The sequence below is a fragment of the Oryx dammah genome, unplaced genomic scaffold (assembly GCF_014754425.2).
Source record: "Oryx dammah isolate SB20612 unplaced genomic scaffold, SCBI_Odam_1.1 HiC_scaffold_28, whole genome shotgun sequence".
Taxonomy (NCBI): Eukaryota; Metazoa; Chordata; class Mammalia; order Artiodactyla; family Bovidae; genus Oryx; species Oryx dammah.
Window position 1 is genome coordinate 30,784,706 of NW_024070212.1, and position 13,238 is coordinate 30,797,943.

The 13,238-nt window shown below is 46.5% G+C and overlaps 1 pseudogene; it reads right to left on the minus strand.

The window, feature by feature from the left end:
- Positions 1-510: 510 nt before the first annotated feature.
- LOC120856518 lies at positions 511-11,075 on the minus strand (annotated as a pseudogene).
- Between the last annotated feature and the right edge of the window lie 2,163 nt (positions 11,076-13,238).

Below are 13,238 nucleotides of genomic sequence, written 5' to 3' on the forward strand. Positions count from 1 at the left end.
GAAGTGGAGTGTGTGGACTGTCCTGCAGTTGGCTGTCATGCTCTGTCCTCAAACAAGTATGGTTTGCTTGGGTTGTATAGCCCTGGAGTCTGGAGATGAGTAACCCTGGTGAAAGAAGAGCTTCCTGAAGGAGGAGATATAGAAAATTAAGTGTTCTGAGTTCAGCCATTTGGAGGTCCATTTGGAACATACTTATGAGAAAGAATATGGATCTGATCTCTCTTTCCTCCTAGACCTTCCCATTTCCACTTCCCTTCTGCCTCAGGAGGAGCCCAGAGCTCCAGAACTTCCCACAGAGATGCTCAGAGAGGTCCCAGTCACTACCCCTCCTCTCCCAGCCCCAACCTCTCCAGCCGTCTAGGGAGCAGGAAGGCAGGCTTCTCTTTTACAAGCACGAGAGTATCACACAGACTTATAAATCAAAGTAGACACTTGGCATTCTGAGGCAAAACTTCCATTTAATCATCATTCTGTTCCTAGAGTCCCCAGTAGACCCCACAAGGGGATAGCTTAAGTCCAGTTACAGCAAGAGCAGCTTGTGTCAAAGACCAGGCCTGTCTGACAAGCCTCCTCATAGGTATGTCCATCCACGCAGTTGTAGAAGGCATGCTTGCTGGTGGGGCTGGGATAGACTGTCAGACTTTTTGGCACAGAATCCACTATCATCAGTGCTGCCAGTCTTGGGAGCTTCAGTGTTTGTGGAGGAGCCCACAGTAGAGGTGGGCACTCTGCAACCTGAGAGAGTAAGTAAAGGAACCCATAGGTCCTAGAGTGGTCTCCTTTCCCAGCACAAGTATTGTGTCTGTAGTGTCACTGGGGGTTCTGTTATCTGAACCAGTGGTTACATGCTCTGGGCCTGAATCAGCGATACCCAAGTTCATAGCCGAGCTCTGCCATGAGCTCGCTGACCACAAACAAGTCATTAACTTCTCTGAGCCTCAATTTCCTCCCTTTACTTGTATTAGAGATACTAATCTTAGAATTACTCTGTGAAGCACTTTCCAGTGTGTATGGTATATAAAATAGTAAGTGCTGCACAATTATTAGTTTTGTTTTTAGTTTATGTTTAAGGAGAAAATAATGCTTATTTATCACTTAAATGCTTGCCCAAATACTGTGTTCTATGTGTGCTAAGTTGCTTCAGTCATATCTGACTCTTTTGCGACCCTGTAGACTGTAGTCTGCCTGGTTCCTCTGTTCATGGAGATTCTCCAGGCAAGAATACTGGAGTGGCTTATCATGCTCTCCTCCAGGGGATCTTCCTGACTCAAGGATCTAACGTGAGTCTCTTCAATCTCCTACATTGGCAGATAGGTTCTTTACCACTAGCACCACCTGGAAAGTCCATACCTCCTCACCAAAATCCTACAGAGTGGAAGAATTTTAAAAATCATTTTATTCATGTCAGCTAAGATGAGAACTGAGATTCAAAACCAGTTCTGTCTCGAGTACAGAGCCTGTGCAATGCCACCTACATTAATATCTTTCCTTTTAAACCACTTTATTAGGAAAGACTGACATATAAAAAACTGCTAATGCATACAACTTGATGAGATGGAGATAAGTACACATCATGGTTACCACAATCAATGCCATAAACATGTTCATCCTCTCCAAAAGTCTCCTCTCACCCTCTTTATATTAACTTTTGCGATAAGAGCACGTACCATAAGATCTACCCTTTTAGCAAATTGTAAAGTATACAATAAAGCTTTGTTAACTATAGTTGCTGTGTTCTACAATTGATCTCCAGGATTTATCCATATTGTATAACTAAAGCATGCACCCTTTGACTAATACCTCCCTAGTTTTTATGTTTAAGTAGATTAATTACGCCTGGTCTCCAAGGGCACGTATGAGGATAACTTGAAATTTGAAAGAACCAGCAGACATGAGATGGTCCATCAGTCAGCACTGGCTGTCCCCATGGTTTCCTGGCCCCTCTCTTCTGCTTTCTGCATGTGCCCTGGACCTTATATTAGGGGCAAAACTGTATCCTGAGACCAATCGTAACTCTGCTCCTCACTTCAGAAAAATGGCCAGTTGGACCCCTTCAGAGTTGTCTTTTTTCCATCCCTTTCCTCTTTGGCATCCCTTCCTTGGTTTGTCTTCTTTACTCCGCATAGTTCCTAGGGCTGGAGCTGGACAGATGAGAACAGAAGGTGTTTGTGGTCCCCTCCCTACCCAGGCTCCCGGATGTTCTCCAGGAGTTCTTGCTCTACGAGGAGAACTCTTGGGAATAGTGATGGACCTTTCATGAAGGCAGCCACCCAAGGGCTGCCACATAGCAGCCATCTGAGTCTTTCTTTCTGAGTCACAAATGCCAGTGCCCATGGACACGCTAGGACAGGTGGAAGACCTGAAGGAGGCTTCCTTTGAGGCCAGGCTGAGGGGAGCACTGGATAGTCTTTTATTCCTCCTTAACCATGTCCAGTTTGTCATCTTGTGGATGGTGAGAGGTGCATCACTACTCACCGGGAGTGGAGACACCAAGTGCAGACTTGAGGGCGTGCATGAAAGGGTATTTATGTTGTCCACAGAAAGTGCTTGTGAAGTTATCCAAGCCAATGTTCCAGACCATGCCCCCCCACTCCACCCCAACCTGTTCTTCAGCAGCCACTCGGCCTGTGGGAGAGAATCAGGGGGTCTGTAGCGTGGCCTTTGCACAAGCACAGGGAGTGACTCCAGCAGAATGATGGGGAAGGCCATGATCCAGCCATGGAGAGGAGGGAATGGAAAATGGCTTTCCACAGGCACTTGGAAGGACTCGTGGACATAGCTGTGGACAGGGAGAGATTTTAGGACTACCAAGTCAGGGAGAATGAGTCTCACCCCTGCTCTCTGTGTCACCAGCCACCTTCTGAGAAGGCCTGTCTGAGCTGGAGCTTGAGTGGGTTGCAGGGGCAAAAGATACACAGGACCCTTCATGTGGCAAGTGTCTGGGCAGAGAGACAGAGCTGGTGATTATGAGGTATAGAGTGAAGGGCTTTGGGGCTGATAAACAATAACCATCTAGATGTGAGTATGTAAAGGCAAGTGGGCAGATGCCTAATAGCCCCATGGATCTCTCATCTCCAGGTTTTGGGTTCTTCCTGCATGAAGTTACTGTAAGCAGGAACAGAGGAGAGGAAGGAACTCAGATCTACACCGTGGTCCTGGGGCAGGAAGAGTGTCAGAGAGCTGGATCAGGAGCAGAGCCGTAGAGTTGAGGAGGCCAGGGGGTCAAAGGGGAGAGTCCAGGAAGGGGCAGGGGGGCCAGGCATGGGAAGGGGGGAGGGGCTGAGAGAAGGGAGGAATCTGCTGCAATTGCTGAGGGGCAGAGGGGCTGTTCCAACTGCCAGGCTCTGCAGCTGGGTTACTGGCTCCCTTGAGACCTCGGGGCCACCTTGGGTTTTGCTTTCCTCTCTTCAGTATTTTCTTGTACTAATTCCAATGTACTTGGAGGGGAGGTTCCCTGCCTCTCCCAGGTGTACAGAAGGTAGGGTTTGGAGGGACTTACCTTGATCATAAAGCTCTTGGGGTTGGCATATCCAATCTACTGATTCCCTTGTAGGTGTAGGGGACCTCCTGAGGGGCATTCCACACTTCAGTGGCTCTTTGAGGAAGGAGCAAATCTGGGGCAAGAGGAGCAATCACGGCTCAGATGGATCTGGCTCTGCCTGGCTCATGCCTCCCCCTCCCTCTCTTTCTTTTCTGGAATACACTCCCACCCCACCCCTCTTTACTGGAAATAAGAGCGCATGACTCCCATTTCACCCAGGCTCCTTGCTCTTCCTCCTGTGGGTGGCACAGTGGAAAGGGCACTGGCTGGGAAGATAACACCTGAATTCCTGCCATTCCTGGGTGTGCCAATACCCATCTGTGCATAAGGAACAGGGCAGCTTCTTTGTGCCTTGTGCCCCAGTTTCCCTTTGGAACTAGCTTGTTTGTTCCTTTATTTGAAAGAATGTCACAAAAGAGCCAACAAGGGGATGCTAATGCATAATGGTTAGGGTCTGAGATGCTGGAGCTGGACAACCTTAGTTTGAATCTTAGCTCGACCACTTAGTAGTTCTGTGACCTTGAGCAGATTTCTTAATCCCTCTGTGCCTCCCTGTCTTCTGTGTAAGATGATTAAATTTTAATCATCTCACCACTGTAAGTGTTAAATAAGATAATATATAAAAATCACTGACAACAGAGCTGGCTATCCATTTGGACTTGGTAAATGTTAACCATTACTAGTATTCAGTTCAGTTCAGTTCAGTTCAGTTCAGTTCAGTCGCTCAGTCGTGTCCGACTCTTAGCGACCCCATGAATCACAGCACGCCAGGCCTCCCTGTCCATCACCAGCTCCTGGAGTTCACTTAGACTCACGTCCATCAAGTCAGTGACGCCATCCAGCCATCTCATCCTCTGTCGTCCCCTTCTCCTCCTGCCCCCAATCCCTCCCAGCATCAGAGTCTTTTCCACTGGGTCAACTCTTCGCATGAGGTGGCCAAAGTACTGGAGTTTCAGCTTCAGCATCATTCCCTCCAAAGAAATCCCAGGGCTGATCTCCTTCAGAATGGACTGATTGGATCTCCTTGCAGGCCAAGGGACTCTCAAGAGTCTTCTCCAACACCACAGTTCAAAAGCATCAATTCTTCAGTGCTCAGCCTTCTTCACAGTCCAACTCTCACATCCATACATGACCACAGGAAAAACCATAGCATTGACTAGACGGACCTTAGTCAGCAAAGTAATGTCTCTGCTTTTCAATATGCTATCTAGGTTGGTCATAACTTTTCTTCCAAGGAGGAAGAGTCTTTTAATTTCATGGTTGCAGTCACCATCTGCAGTGATTTTGGAGCCCCCCAAAATAAAGCCTGACACTGTTTCCACTGTTTCCCCATTTTACTAGTATTAATCATGCATATTTACTCTAAAAGATTAAAATTTAAGATATTTTATTAATAATTTACCCTTCCCTCCCCACCATATACACTCAGAGCATGGGGTACCCTGATTAGAAATCAAAGAATAAATTCTCTCTTTTTTTGGAAGTATTTTTGACCCTTTAGGACAGAGTCAATCTCCTTGGTCCTCCTAGCCCTCTGGGACATTACCTCAAAGTAGCCAAGACTCCCTGCATCCTGAGTGTAGGCTCTGGCAGCCCCCAGGCCAGAGGTGGGAGCATCCAGGCCACAGTTGGCAGGGTTGGTGAGAGTGAGGGTACTGGCATAAGCCCCAAAGCCCACCATCAGTTTCTCAGCAGGGCATCTTGGTTTTTCCAGTAGTTCATTGCATAATCCTAGAAGAAAGGTAAGGAAGATGTTTACTAAGAAGCAGCTGAGCTTGTGCCCATAGGCCTGTGAAATAGTCAACATTTTCTACCCAGTTTCCTAGCCACTTTAGACATAGCCTGCAGTCAAGACTTCCATAACCTAGCCTCATAGAAAGGAAAGTCGTACCCTCCCTTCTGGAACTGGGTGTTATAGGCACCCTCATTAAGAGGTACATTATATAGGTAGCAGGGCTCAGTGTCAATTAGGAATGAAATGTTCCATTATCCTTCTTCCCCTCATACTAGACTTGGCATTTGGGATGTAACTGGAGTTCAGTCATGCATCCTCTCATTTCCCCAACTGGCAAAATATGGCATCTCAGAATTGTTTAAGCATAGGGTTTTCTCCTGGGAGACTTTCCCAAGCCAATTTTAAAGTCTCTGGTTGAATTCTGCACTGAAATCATATCTAATCAATTTATACATCTACTAATCATTAAGAAGGTTTATTATATAGCTGCCTATGCCATACAAGTTAGGAAGATCCATCTTATAGAATAGGGACAAAGTGGATGAAAAGTGAGGAAGATTAAGGGCAGGATAGATCACGAAATGTGTTTCTAACATCAGTGAAAATGATAGTTATTTTTTTTCCCCAGTGTTTAGGATTATCCCAAACCACAATTCTGCTTCCTTTGGTGTAAAAGATAAATGAGTACAATTAATCATAGGCACAAGGAAGTAGGCAACATGAACTGAGTTAAGAAAGCTCATCATCTTCATCTTGTCCATCAAACTTCCTCAGCCTTCCTTCTACTCCTTGTCCAGAGATCTCAAGACTTGGTTGAAAATATCTATCAGAGCTGGCTGGCCCAAATCCTCACTTACCACACTAAAGTATTTGTTGTCTCCCTTGTCGTTGGGTCCTGAAAACAAGGGGCTGTCCTCTCCTGTGAAACCATCCCAGGAGCCCCTAAGGTCATAGGTCATTACACTGATGAGGTCCATGTACATTGGGTAGTGGGGGGTAGGATACAAGAGAAGTAAAATGACCCAAGGAAAATAATACTCTCCATCCCACTTCCCCTAAAGGTCCTGCTGCTGCTGCTAAGTCGCTTCAGTCATGTCTGACTCTGTGCAACCCCATAGATGGCAGCCCACCAGGCTCCCCCGTCCCTGGGATTCTCCAGGCAAGAAAACTGGAGTGGGTTGCCATTTCCTTCTCCAATGCATGAAAAGGAAAAGTGAAAGTGAAGTCACTCAGCCGGGTCTGACCCTCAGCAACGCCATGGACTGTAGCCTTCCAGGCTCCTCCGTCCATGGGATTTTCCAGGCAAGACTACTGGAGTGGGGTGCCATTGCCTTCTCCGCTGAAAGGTCCTAGTCCCAGCTGAATATGGTTTGTAATCATGTCATGAAGGATTATGCTTTAGTATTCTTTACTCCATTCTGTCTCACCTTTATTTGAAAAGTTGATATATAGAAGGCACAGATTCTATAACCAATAACTCATTGCGCTCAGACCTTCAGGTCTTATAGAAGTTTGAAATTCAACTAACTTTTCCAAGTAGCCTTTTGTCATTAAGAATTTTGACAGGCTTCCCATGTCTCTCTCAGGCTTTGAGATCATCTTATTCTTTTAGGACAGAGCCCTCTCTCTCCAGGGTATTTGAGCGTTAGCCAATCTATGGGGGAGGTCTCAGGATTAATTAGCTCTGGGGCTTACTTACTTTGACATTTCAGGGATCTGGTAAGCAGTCTCAAGGGTACCTTTGCCAGGTGACACAGCAGCAGAAATCAGCAACCTGGGCTTGTTGCTCCGGGTGACTTCATGCTAAAAAGCCTTATACATTTCCTATGAGACAGAGGACACTGGACTCAAGCTGCAAGGACCAATAAGCATCTTACAAGGTCAGGATTCTCATAAGGGAAGCTGAAGGTATTCAGCTTAAAGTTCTTTGCTTCAGAAAGTGTTGTTGGTCTTTGGGAACAATAATTAGTTTTTCTTTAAAAAAAAAAAATTGTATTGAGAGAAAATTGGTGACCTTCTAAGAGTCCTTCTATATAAAAGAGACATTTTAAATATTAAACAGGGCTTCCCTGGTGGCTCAAAGGTAAAGAATCCGCCTGCCAGTGCAGGAGACACAGGTTCAATCCCTGGTCTGGGAAGATCTCACACACCGTGAAGCAACTGAGCCCATGTGCAACAACTACTGAGCCTGTGCTCTAGAGCGCAGGAACCACAATTTCTGGAGCCCCAGCCCGAGTGCCTGTGCTCAACAACAAGCGAAGCGACCACAATGAGAAGCCCATGCACTGCAACTAGAGAGTCGCTCCTGATCACTGCAACTAGAGAAAAGCCTGTGCAGCAGAAATCAGCAACCTGGGACTGGCTGGGAAGACCCAGCACAACCAATAAATAAATAAAACTATTAAAAAGAAATAACTAAAATGAACAAATAATGTCCAGAGCATAAAAACAAACACAAAAAATCTTCTACAGGACAAAAAATGGCTCCTACATCTACAAACTACATGTAATTAAATGTAGCAATTGGAAAAATCAATATGAAAGATGAGGAAGTAAGAGTATCAAAGCAATCACTGGTGCTCAGACAAGCTGCCCAGGGGAGAAAACACCCTGGCCCAACAACTTTATGTCTGTTCCTGGTGGCAGAAGTATCCCCTGGAGGCATCTGCCTCCGTTTACCAAAGCGAGGGGCTATTGAGCATCTCAGTCTGTAACCAGCTCATCTTGTCCTATACACTGCCCCTTAGGGAAGGACCTATTTGAGGACTATCTGACTTCCAATAGTGGTGCCTAGAACATGAATGTTTCAGACTCTTTGACAGGTTTCTTACTGTAAATAAATTACCTTTCATTGTGTTGCCTTAAATTAGTCTCTATAACTTGGCTCTATGAGTTTTCCCTGAAAGCATGATCTGATCTTGCACTAAAGAAATCAGGCTTTGAGCCAGGCAGGCTGAGATTCACACTTTCAGCTGTATTCAGAACTCCTCATGCAGAGGTTTTCTCCCCCACCGAGATACAATATTCTTTGGACACAGAGAAGGTAAGTCACCTTCAACAGGACAGTGAAGAGTTAGTTGCTTGGTGTCAGCTGGGCTGCCACAGTTGCCAGGATACTCCCAGTCAATATCCAGCCCATCAAAGTTGTTCTTCCTCAAAAGCTATATGGCTGACTGGAAGAAGGTCTGGTGGTTCTCAGCAGTGGCCACCATGTCAGAGAATCTGAAGTCAACAAGTCATTATGATCTTAGTGGCAGTGAGGGGTTTCAACATGGACTTGCTCAAGTGCAGGGTTCTCCCATGGAGCACTTGGGGCCAGGGGATGGGGGACATGGAGCACAGGAGGAAGCAAGAGTGATCTCAGCTCTTGGATCCTGTCTTGTCACTTAGCCTCTTACTTGTCCAGATGCATATTCAATTATTCAAGTGTTCATTTGACATTTGGTAGTGCTGGGGTATCAGAGAAGGCAGTGGCACCCCACTCCAGGACTCTTGCCTGGAAAATCCTATGGACAGAGGAGCCTGGTAGGCTGCAGTCCATGGGGTCGCTAAGAGTCGGACATGACTGAGCAACTTCACTTTCACTTTTCACTTTCATGCATTGGAGAAGGAAACAGCAACCCACTCCAGTGTTCTTGCCTGGAGAATCCCAGGGACGGGGGAACCTGGTGGGCTGCCATCTATGGGGTCGCACAGAATCGGACACAACTGAAGTGACTTAGCAGCAGCAGCAGCAGTGCTGGGGTATCGTGGTGAATAAAATAGTTTCTGCCCTGGCGGAGCTTCTTTGGAGGACAGTATAGATAAGTAGACAGTCAGTTAAAATACAGCTTGGTAAGAGCTATGGTCAAGGAAGGAAAGACTTCAAAGAGAACTCTAATGAGAAGGTTAACGGATATCTAAACTGATACCTGAAATCTAAACACAACCCATGTCAGAGAATCTTAGAGCACTTGAAGTCTGGATGAGACTGAGTAATCTGGGAGTGATTCTGCCTTGAATACAAAGTCTTACCCCTGAGTCTTGAAGTTCCAGCCTCCAACAGATATCAGGGTTTTCAGTTCTATATTGCTGGAGATAGGAAGATTCCAGTGTAAACGAAATTCTCCAGGGAAAGTGATGTCATCTGCTGACCACCCTCTTATCCCACACCTGAGCAGCCCCAGGTCTACCCTATTACCAGTCTATGCTCTTGTGCTAGGAGCAAAGCTCTCTGTAAGAGCAAGGTACTCACTAGGACTTCCCCAGTGGCTGAGCGGTAAAGAATCCGCCTGCAATGCAGAAGTCACAGGAGTTGTGGGTTTGATCCCTGGACTGGGAAGATCCCCTGCAGGAAGCCATAGCTACCCACTCTCACATTCTTGCCTGGAGAATTCTTGCCTGGACAGAGGAGCCTGATGAGTTAGAGTCCACAGGATGGCAAAGAGTTGCTGCTGCTGCCACAAAGTCGCTTCAGTCGCAGCTGACTCTGTGCGACCCCACAGACGGCAGCCCACCAGGCTTCCCCGTCCCTGGGATTCTCCAGGCAAGAACACTGGAGTGGGGTGCCATCTCCTTCTCCCACAAAGAGTTGGACACAGCTAAAGTGACTTAGCACACAGGCACTCTCTTACTATAGGTACCTCCAGGACACAGTATTAATACTCACTGGACAGGTTCCTGTTCCTGGCCCTGAGAGTGGGCTGATGGATTCTGCTTTGATAGGAAGCTTCAGGGGAAGACAAGGCAGGCCATCCTAGGAAGGATGAAAGAATCTAAAAGCAGTCCCTTAACACAGATGGTAGGTGGGCTGGAGCTGTCAGGACATACAAGACCAGAAAGCTGAAAGTCTGAGTCTTTTAAAGGAAAGAGCAAGGAATAGGGGCAGTAGAAGTGTCTACAATTTACTAAATGCTGACCAAATGCCAGGCATGTCACGTGCATTGCTCCCGTCACACTTACAATCAGGCAGGAACCATTTGTCTCACATTGCCCTCTAAGTAATATTCAGAAAAGCTAAGCAATTTGTTTCACATCACCCAGATACCAAGGCTGGCAGAGCAGGGTTCAAACCTAACTCCTCTATTCCATGGTGACTCCCAGCAGGCACCAGGTCCTTTAAACTTGATCTTAAAACCTACCCACTGATTCCCAACTGGACCAAAGTGTCAATTAACCTATCTGATTAACTGGTCCGGCATTCCTGGATTCTGCCACTTACTAATTGTATGGTCTAAGGAAAACTTCTCTATGATACAGTGTCCTCAATTTAAAATATCTGTTAAAACTTTGCATCTGTTGTGAGGGTTACATTAAAAAAAAAATAAATGAAAAGCACTTAGCATAAGGCCTGGCTCACCCAATTCATTGGTAGTCACCCAATAAATATGCCAAGTGTTTAATTGGCATGAGAGCCATCTTAAGTTAAACTGGTAGCTAGCTCATAGGGTGGTGTAGGACTTTACTGCAATACAGCAAATTCCAGGGGACTGTATTCACAATGAATCCCTTGTAGGTAGTACCTTGTGGGACTATAGAATACGATGCAGAGGGTCTGCTAAGAAAATAATCTAGGCAAATGACAGCAACCTGCCTCCCTGGGGAGAGTGACATTAACAACTCTGCCAATGAGGCATGAGGGTGATTGCAAACAGGACTCAAAGACTAGGCATTCTGATACTAGTGTCTTTAAGGACTTCTGAAAGGCTTCCAACTGAGCCCAGAGCCCAAACACAGAACTCACTAGTGCTTGAGTCCATTAATGCCGGCATAGAGGGTCTCGTCATTCCACTCGCTGGTTGTAATCTGGCAGTTGGTCATAGAGCATAGATGATATGTGTGCAGAGGCAAGGGTCCACATTCTCGGGCATGTAGCAGGCAAACCCAGAGCAGTACTGGCTCCAGTTAGTTAAGTAATAGACAATTTTGCTGGCTGTGCCTGGAATGGCAGGGAAATAAGAGATGGTTCCTGCCCTGACTAATGTCCCTTGTACCCAGGGACCCCTGACACTCTGCATCCATGGGGCACTTACCCAGCTGCAGCAGGAGGGCCAGCCCAAAAAAAGAAGACAAAAGATCTTGGTCAGAGGGTTGCAGGGTCATTATTTCCCTGGCTGGCCTGGGACAGCACAGAGCAGTAAAGTGAGAAGGGGAGTTGGGACCTGCTGTAAACCCTTTCCCAGCATGGACTCCTGCATGATGCTTTCAAGGAAAATGGCTAAGGTAGGCATTTGGTGAGCTACCCGAAAGCTCAGATGATAGTGAGCAGTTCAGGAACTAGGGCTGTTATTTACCTGCTATTTATTCAACAAACTCATATTAAGTACTGGTTTGTTGTTCAGTCTCCAAGTCATGTCTGACACTTTCGTGATCCCATGGACTGTAGCCCACCAGGCTCCTCTGTCCATGGAATTTCCCAGGCAAGAATACTGGAGTCAGTTGCCATTTCCTTCTCCAGGGGTTCTTGCCAACCCAGGGATTAAACTGGCATCTCCTGAGTCTCCAGCATTGGCAGGCAGATTCTTTAGCACTGAGCCACCAGGGAAGCACAAGTATTGGCTACTGAAAACAAAAAGAAAAATTAGGCAAGCTCCCTGCCTTCAAAGAACTCAGAACCTGGTGGGAAATCAAACCTATAAGCACAATCAAACCTCAGTGCAATGCAATGACACAAACAATAAAACTGGGATATGCAAAGTATTGTAGAAAACAAATCAGGGAAGACTTCCCCAGAGAGATAATATTTGGTCTGCTCTCTGCATTTCCTCTAGGCTTCTTTGGGATTTGTGCTTTCTTCTCCCCGTGACGGGGCTTCCCTGGTGGCTCAGACAATAAAGAATCTGTCTGCAATGCAAGAGACCAGGGTTTGAGCCCTGGGTCAGGAAGATCCCCTGGAGAAGGGAATGGCAACCCACTCTAGCATTCTTGCCTTGGGAATTCCATGGACAGAGGAGTCTGGTGGGCTACAGTTCACAGGGGTCCAAAGAGCCAGACATAACTGAGAGACTAACACACACACATATGCACACACACACACGCACACACGCACGCGTGCGCGCACACACACACACACACATCCTTATCTCTGCATGTATTACACTGAAGGCACTAGTTTATTGGTCTGCCCACTAGACTATGAACTCCCTGAGGGCAGGGACTGTGTTTACACTGCTGAAACTCCACTACCCAGTCCAGTGTTTGGCACACGATCTACTCTCTATTAACATGTGTTGAATGAACAGACCCAAAAGATAACCCAAAGTGGAGGAGAAGGGCATAAGAGGCAATAAAGGTGGAGAAGGGGTGGGCAGGCAGAGGTCACTTCTGGTAGCAATCTCTTCTCACTGAGAACTAGAACTCACCTTTTCCAAAACCAGCTTTGCTCTACTTCTCAACTAAAATGATGGTCCTAAATTTTATTTTCATCCAAGCTATTAATATCTAGTCATATCCAGGATGAGCTGTTGTGCCTGGCCAAGTGACCAATCTCACTGGGCTCCTACCCACAGTCTGGGCATCATCTCTGGGGGTGAGTTAGCACTGGAGGAATTGCATGAGTTCTTTAAGATCTTGTCTGCCTTCTTCCTTAGAACCCTCACACCTGTCCCCAGAGTGTTCATTCAGAAAAACCTCAGCCTCACCCATTTTTTTTTCTGCTAATTGTTCCTGTTAATTAATCTTAGTCCAGTCTATGCACTGAGCTCCCTCTGCGGATGGCAGAACATTGGGATCAGAATGGCTAGCCCAAGTCTTTTCATCATCCTGCATGAGGAAATGGCCTTGTCCTGCTGCACCAGAGAGATCCACTTTCTTTTCCCTCTGGAGCTCTTGGGTGTTCACTGGGCCCTTCCCTCCTCCCTCTTTCCCTCTTTTTTCCTTCCTTCCCCACTATGTTATGAACCCAAGAAAGCTTCCAGAGAGAAAGGGGACAAGGAAGCCTTGGAAGAGAGCTAGGGTGGAGACAGAGTAAACAGAGGAGAGGAA